The sequence below is a fragment of the Oncorhynchus gorbuscha genome, unplaced genomic scaffold, assembly GCF_021184085.1.
Source record: "Oncorhynchus gorbuscha isolate QuinsamMale2020 ecotype Even-year unplaced genomic scaffold, OgorEven_v1.0 Un_scaffold_454, whole genome shotgun sequence".
Lineage (NCBI taxonomy): Eukaryota > Metazoa > Chordata > Actinopteri > Salmoniformes > Salmonidae > Oncorhynchus > Oncorhynchus gorbuscha.
Genome location: NW_025745294.1, coordinates 207,501 through 213,775, shown reverse-complemented (window position 1 = coordinate 213,775; position 6,275 = coordinate 207,501). Strand labels below are relative to the sequence as shown.

The 6,275-nt window shown below is 48.3% G+C and overlaps 1 pseudogene; it reads right to left on the bottom strand.

Moving 5' to 3' along the window:
• Positions 1-372: 372 nt before the first annotated feature.
• Positions 373-6,275, bottom strand: part of LOC124018251 — a 150,955-nt pseudogene continuing 145,052 nt past the window's right edge.

Below are 6,275 nucleotides of genomic sequence, written 5' to 3'. Positions count from 1 at the left end.
TCTCCCTCCCTCTCTCTCTTTCATTCCTCATCCTATTTTTGTTCCTGGTCTCCCTCTCCTCTCCTTCATCCTCCTATTTTCCTGGTCTCCCTCCTCCCTCCTCATCCTCATCCTATTTTCCTGGTCTCCCTCCTCCCTCATCCTATCCTTTTTCCTGGTCTCCCTCCTCTCTCTCCTTCATTCCTCATCCTATATTCCTGGTCTCCCTCCTCTCTCTTTCATTCCTCATCCTATTTTCCTGGTCTCCCTCCTCTCTCTCCTCTATTCCTCATCCTATTTTCCTGGTCTCCCTCCTCTCTCCTTAAATCTGCCATGACAGTGTTTCTCAATCTTTTCCTCTAAAAAAAAGTGAATAAATTGGAAACGGGAAAATCATGATGCAGTTTCTGTTTGTTTATTGACAGATTGTTTTTGTTCTTTTTAAAAACTTTTTCAGTCGACAGACACAGAGACAGACAGACGAATCCCAGACGACCATACATTTCATGACCATACTAGCACACCAATTAGAATGTAGTGCAGCAAAGTGTGTGGGTCTTGGAACATCACTGAAGGCTGTGACCTTTTAGAAGTGCGGCTGTACTTTGTGATGCGTCACACAGAATGCCATCCTGAAGGATCCTGTGCTACAGTTCTTCAGTTCCTACTGAGAATAGTTTCCCCCGGGCCTACTGGACAGAACCCTATGGAACAAAACAGAGTAAAAAAAAGAAGAACGAGAATAAGTACAATATTGAAGTTAATCACGTGTGTCAAGGAGCTAAAAGTGGATAATATTGTCGTTTATTTTCATAGACAAACTAAATCAAGTCCTTACTCTGATAAATAGTCGAAGGTCATATCTTTGAAAGGTTTTCTCTTATCGGAGCAGACCTCGTTCTCGACTAATTCCATAGTAAAGTGAATGAAGGTTTGGCAGGCAGAGGAAAGGCAAGCATCTGGGTCTAATGAGGAACAGTCAACCTCACTAACAGACAGACAAGCCTCTTTATATTTACAACCCTGATATGAATGTTATTCTGCAACCTGCAGCAGCACTTGACTTACGGCATAAAGGACCAGACATCTGTTTTCTTTAGGCTAATAAAGTATTCAATCATTGATTCATCCATCCACACGCGCAAAAAAAACACACCGACGATTTTTTGATTAGCAGTTCTCAAAATGGTTACCTTGGCAACGAGCTGGGGCTTCTGTACTCCTAGCCAATCACAGAGCTGGTTTCTGTGGGTCCTCACCGTGGCGACGTCCTCCTCCCTAAAACCAGAGGATACAGAGAGGACAACGTGAAGACGATAGACTGACCCTACAGTAGGACTGACCCTACTGACCCTACAGTAGGACTGACGCTACAGTAGGACTGGCCCTACAGTAGGACTGAGCCTATTGACCCTACTGACCCTACAATAGGACTGACCCTACTGACCCTACAGTAGGACTGACGCTACAGTAGGACTGACCCTACTGACCCTACAGTAGGACTGACGCTACAGTAGGACTGACCCTACAGTAGAACTGAGCCTACTGACCCTACAGTAGGACTGACCCTACTGACCATACAGTAGGACTGACCCTACTGACCCTACAATAGGACTGACCCTACAGTAGGACTGACCCTACTGACCCTACAATAGGACTGACCCTACTGACCCTACAGCAGGACTGACCCTACTGACCCTACAGCAGGACTGACCCTACTGACCCTACAGCAGGACTGACCCTACTGACCCTACAGCAGGACTGACCCTACTGACCCTACAGCAGGACCGACCCTACAGTAGGACCGACCCTACAGTAGAACTGACCCTACAGTAGGACTGACCCTAGAGTAGGACTGACACTACTGACCCTACAGTAGGACTGACCCTAGAGTAGGACTGACCCTACTGACCCTACAGTAGGACTGACCCTAGAGTAGGACTGACCCTACAGTAGGACTGACCCTACAGTAACACTGACCCTACAGTATCTACTGACCCTACAGTAGGACTGACACTACAGTATCTATGACCCTACAGTAGGACTGACCCTACAGTATCTATGACCCTACAGTAGGACCGACCCTACAGTAACACTGACCCTACAGTAGGACCGACCCTACAGTAGAACTGACCCTACAGTAGGACTGACCCTACAGTAGGACTGACTCCTCTAGAAAATGCTGTGACCATGTTAACTTAGTGAACTTAGTGGGTATAGGATAGAGGGGGGCTTTACACCATGTTAACTTAGTGACCGGGGTGTAGGATAGAGGGGGCTTAGACCCTGTTAACTTAGTGACCGGGGTGTAGGATAGAGGGGGTGACCGGGGTGAAGGATACACCATGTTAACTTAGTGACTGTTACACCATGTTAACTTAGTGACCGGGGGTGTAGGATAGAGGGGGCTTAGACCCTGTTAACTTAGTGACCGGGGTGTAGGATAGAGGGGGCTTAGACCATGTTAACTTAGTGACCGGGGTGTAGGATAGAGGGGGGCTTTACACCATGTTAACTTAGTGACAGGGGTGTAGGATAGAGGGGGCTTACACCATGTTAACTTAGTGACCAGGGGTGTAGGATAGAGAGGGGCTTAGACCCTGTTAACTTAGTGACCAGGGGTGTAGGATAGAGAGGGGCTTAGACCATGTTAACTTAGTGACCGGGGGTGTAGGATAGATAGGGGGCTTAGACCCTGTTACACCATGTTAACTTAGTGACCGGGGTGTAGGATAGAGGGGGCTTAGACCCTGTTACACCATGTTAACTTAGTGACCGGGGGTGTAGGATAGAGGGGGCTTAGTGACCCTGTTAACCATGTAGTGACCGGGGTGTAGGATAGAGGGGGGCTTACACCATGTTACACCATGTTAACTTAGTGACCGGGGGTATAGGATAGAGGGGGCTTACACCATGTTAACTTAGTGACCGGGGTATAGGATAGAGGGGGCTTTACACCATGTTAACTTAGTGACCAGGGGTGTAGGATAGAGAGGGGCTTAGACCATGTTAACTTAGTGACCAGGGGTGTAGGATAGAGGGGGGTTTTACACCATGTTAACTTAGTGACCAGGGGTGAAGGATAGAGAGGGGCTTAGACCATGTTAACTTAGTGACCAGGGTGTAGGATAGAGGGGGCTTTACACCATGTTAACTTAGTGACCAGGGTGTAGGATAGAGGGGGGCTTTACACCATGTTAACTTAGTGACCAGGGGTGTAGGATAGAGGGGGGCTTTACACCATGTTAACTTAGTGACCAGGGGTGTAGGATAGAGGGGGGCTTAGACCCTGTTAACTTAGTGTCCGGGGTGAAGGATAGAGGGGGCTTAGACCATGTTAACTTAGTGACCGGGGTGTAGGATAGAGAGGGGCTTAGACCATGTTAACTTAGTGACCGGGGGTGTAGGATAGAGGGGGCTTAGACCCTGTTAACTTAGTGACCGGGGTGTAGGATAGAGGGGGGCTTAGACCCTGTTAACTTAGTGACCGGGGTGGGTGTAGGATAGTTAACTTAGGGGGGGTTAGACCCTGTTAACTTAGTGACCGGGGTGTAGGATAGAGGGGGGCTTAGACCCTGTTACACCATGTTAACTTAGTGACCGGGGTGTAGGATAGAGGGGGGCTTAGACCCTGTTACACCATGTTAACTTAGTGACCGGGGGTGTAGGATAGAGGGGGCTTAGACCATGTTAACTTAGTGACCGGGGTGTAGGATAGAGGGGGCTTAGACCATGTTAACTTAGTGACCGGGGTGTAGGATAGAGGGGGCTTTACACCATGTTAACTTAGTGACCGGGAGTGTAGGATAGGAGAGGGGGCTTAGACCCTGTTAACTTAGTGACCGGGGTGTAGGATAGAGGGGGCTTAGACCCTGTTAACTTAGTGACCGGGGGTGAAGGATAGAGGGGGCTTAGACCCTGTTAACTTAGTGACCGGGAGTGTAGGATAGAGAGGGGCTTAGACCCTGTTAACTTAGTGACCGGGGTGTAGGATAGAGGGGGCTTAGACCCTGTTAACTTAGTGACCGGGGGTGTAGGATAGAGGGGGGCTTAGACCATGTTAACTTAGTGACCGGGGGTGTAGGATAGAGAGGGGCTTAGACCATGTTAACTTAGTGACCGGGGTGTAGGATAGAGAGGGGCTTAGACCATGTTAACTTAGTGACCGGGGGTGTAGGATAGAGGGGGCTTTACACCATGTTAACTTAGTGACTGGGGTGTAGGATAGAGGGGGCTTAGACCATGTTAACTTAGTGACCGGGGTGTAGGATAGAGGGGGCTTTACACCATGTTAACTTAGTGACCGGGGATGTTGCACATGGACACCTGGGGAAGGGGGGGCTTAGAGAATCGTAACGCAGCGCTGTGGACTAATTGAGTTCCTGTCTCCTGATTCCACTGACCAGTTGGTGTCACTCAGCGACGTCATGACATCGTCCATCACGTCAGGGTCGATGACGTGTTAACGTCGTAGGTCAGCAGCATCTCGTTACACCTGGCTGGCTGTGGTCTTCCTGATCTGTGAAGAGAGAGAGAGAGAGAGAGAGAAAGAAAGAGAGAGAGAGAACTTAGAGAGAGAGAACTTAGAGAGAGAGAAAGAGAGAGAGAGAGAGAGAGAGGGGTGTAGAGAGAGAGAGAGAGAGAAACCAGAGAGAGAAAGGAGAGAGAAAGAGAGAGAGAACTTAGAGAGAGAGAACCATGAGAGAGAGAGAGAGAGACCGGGAGAAAGAGAGAGAGAACCATGAACTTAGAGAGAGAGAAAGAGAGAGAAAGAGAGAGAAAGAGAGAGAGAAAGAGAGAGAGAGAGAAGAGAGAAACTTAGAGAGAGAGACAGAGAGACAGACAGAGAGAGAGACAGAGAGAGGGGGCTTTACACCACAGAGAGAGAGCAACTTAGAGAGAGAAGAGAGAGAGAGAAAGAGAGAGAAAGAGAGAGAGAAAGAGAGAGAGAAAGAGAGAGAGAGGAAGAGAGAGAGAACTTAGAGAGAGAGAGAGAGAACTTAGAGAGAGAGAGAAAGAGAGAGAGAAAGAGAGAGAGAAAGAACTTAGAGAGAGAGAGAAAGAGAGAGAGAAAGAGAGAGAGAGAAGAGACAGAGAGAGAGAGAAGAGAGAGAAGAGAGAACTTAGAGACAGAAAGAAAGAACTTAGTGACCGGGGTGTAGATAGAGAGGAGAAGAGGGCAGGTTATACCTGGCTGTCTGTGGTCTTCCTGATCAGTCCACTGACACCCCTATCAGATCACAACTTCCTGGACAAAATGTTCCACTGTAATAGTGAAGGTGTAAACTTGCAGTAGAAAACCTAAACAATATATTTGACCTCTCAGCTTCCCTATCAAATTTAAACATGTCAAGACCTTAGACAATTAACAAAAATGACAAATGGTTTGATGAAGAACGCAAAAACCTACGAAAGAAATTAAGAAATTTGTCCAACCAAAAACATAGAGACCCATAAAACCTGAGTCTACGCCTTCACTATGGCAACACACACACATTTCCTTCCACAGGGTCGGGGGGTGAGACAGGGATGCAGCTTAAGCCCCACCCTCTTCAACATATATATCAATGAATTGGCGAGGGCACTAGAACAGTCTGCAGCACCCGGCTTCACCCTTCTAGAATCTGAAGTCAAATGTCTACTGTTTGCTGATGATCTGGTGCTTCCATCCCCAACCAAGGAAAGCCTACAGCAGCACCTAGATCTGTCACCAACCAAGGAAAGCCTACAGCAGCACCTAGATCTGTCACCAACCAAGGAAAGCCTACAGCAGCACCTAAATCTGTCACCAACCAAGGAAAGCCTACAGCAGCACCTAAATCTGTCACCAACCAAGGAAAGCCTACAGCAGCACCTAAATCTGTCACCAACCAAGGAAAGCCTACAGCAGCACCTAGATCTGTCACCAACCAAGGAAAGCCTACAGCAGCACCTAAATCTGTCACCAACCAAGGAAAGCCTACAGCAGCACCTAGATCTGTCACCAACCAAGGAAAGCCTACAGCAGCACCTAGATCTGTCACCAACCAAGGAAAGCCTACAGCAGCACCTAGATCTGTCACCAACCAAGGAAAGCCTACAGCAGCACCTAGATCTGTCACCAACCAAGGAAAGCCTACAGCAGCACCTAGATCTGTCACCAACCAAGGAAAGCCTACAGCAGCACCTAGATCTGTCACCAACCAAGGAAAGCCTACAGCAGCACCTAGATCTGTCACCAACCAAGGAAAGCCTACAGCAGCACCTAGATCTGTCACCAACCAAGGAAAGCCTACAGCAGCACCTAGATCTGTCAC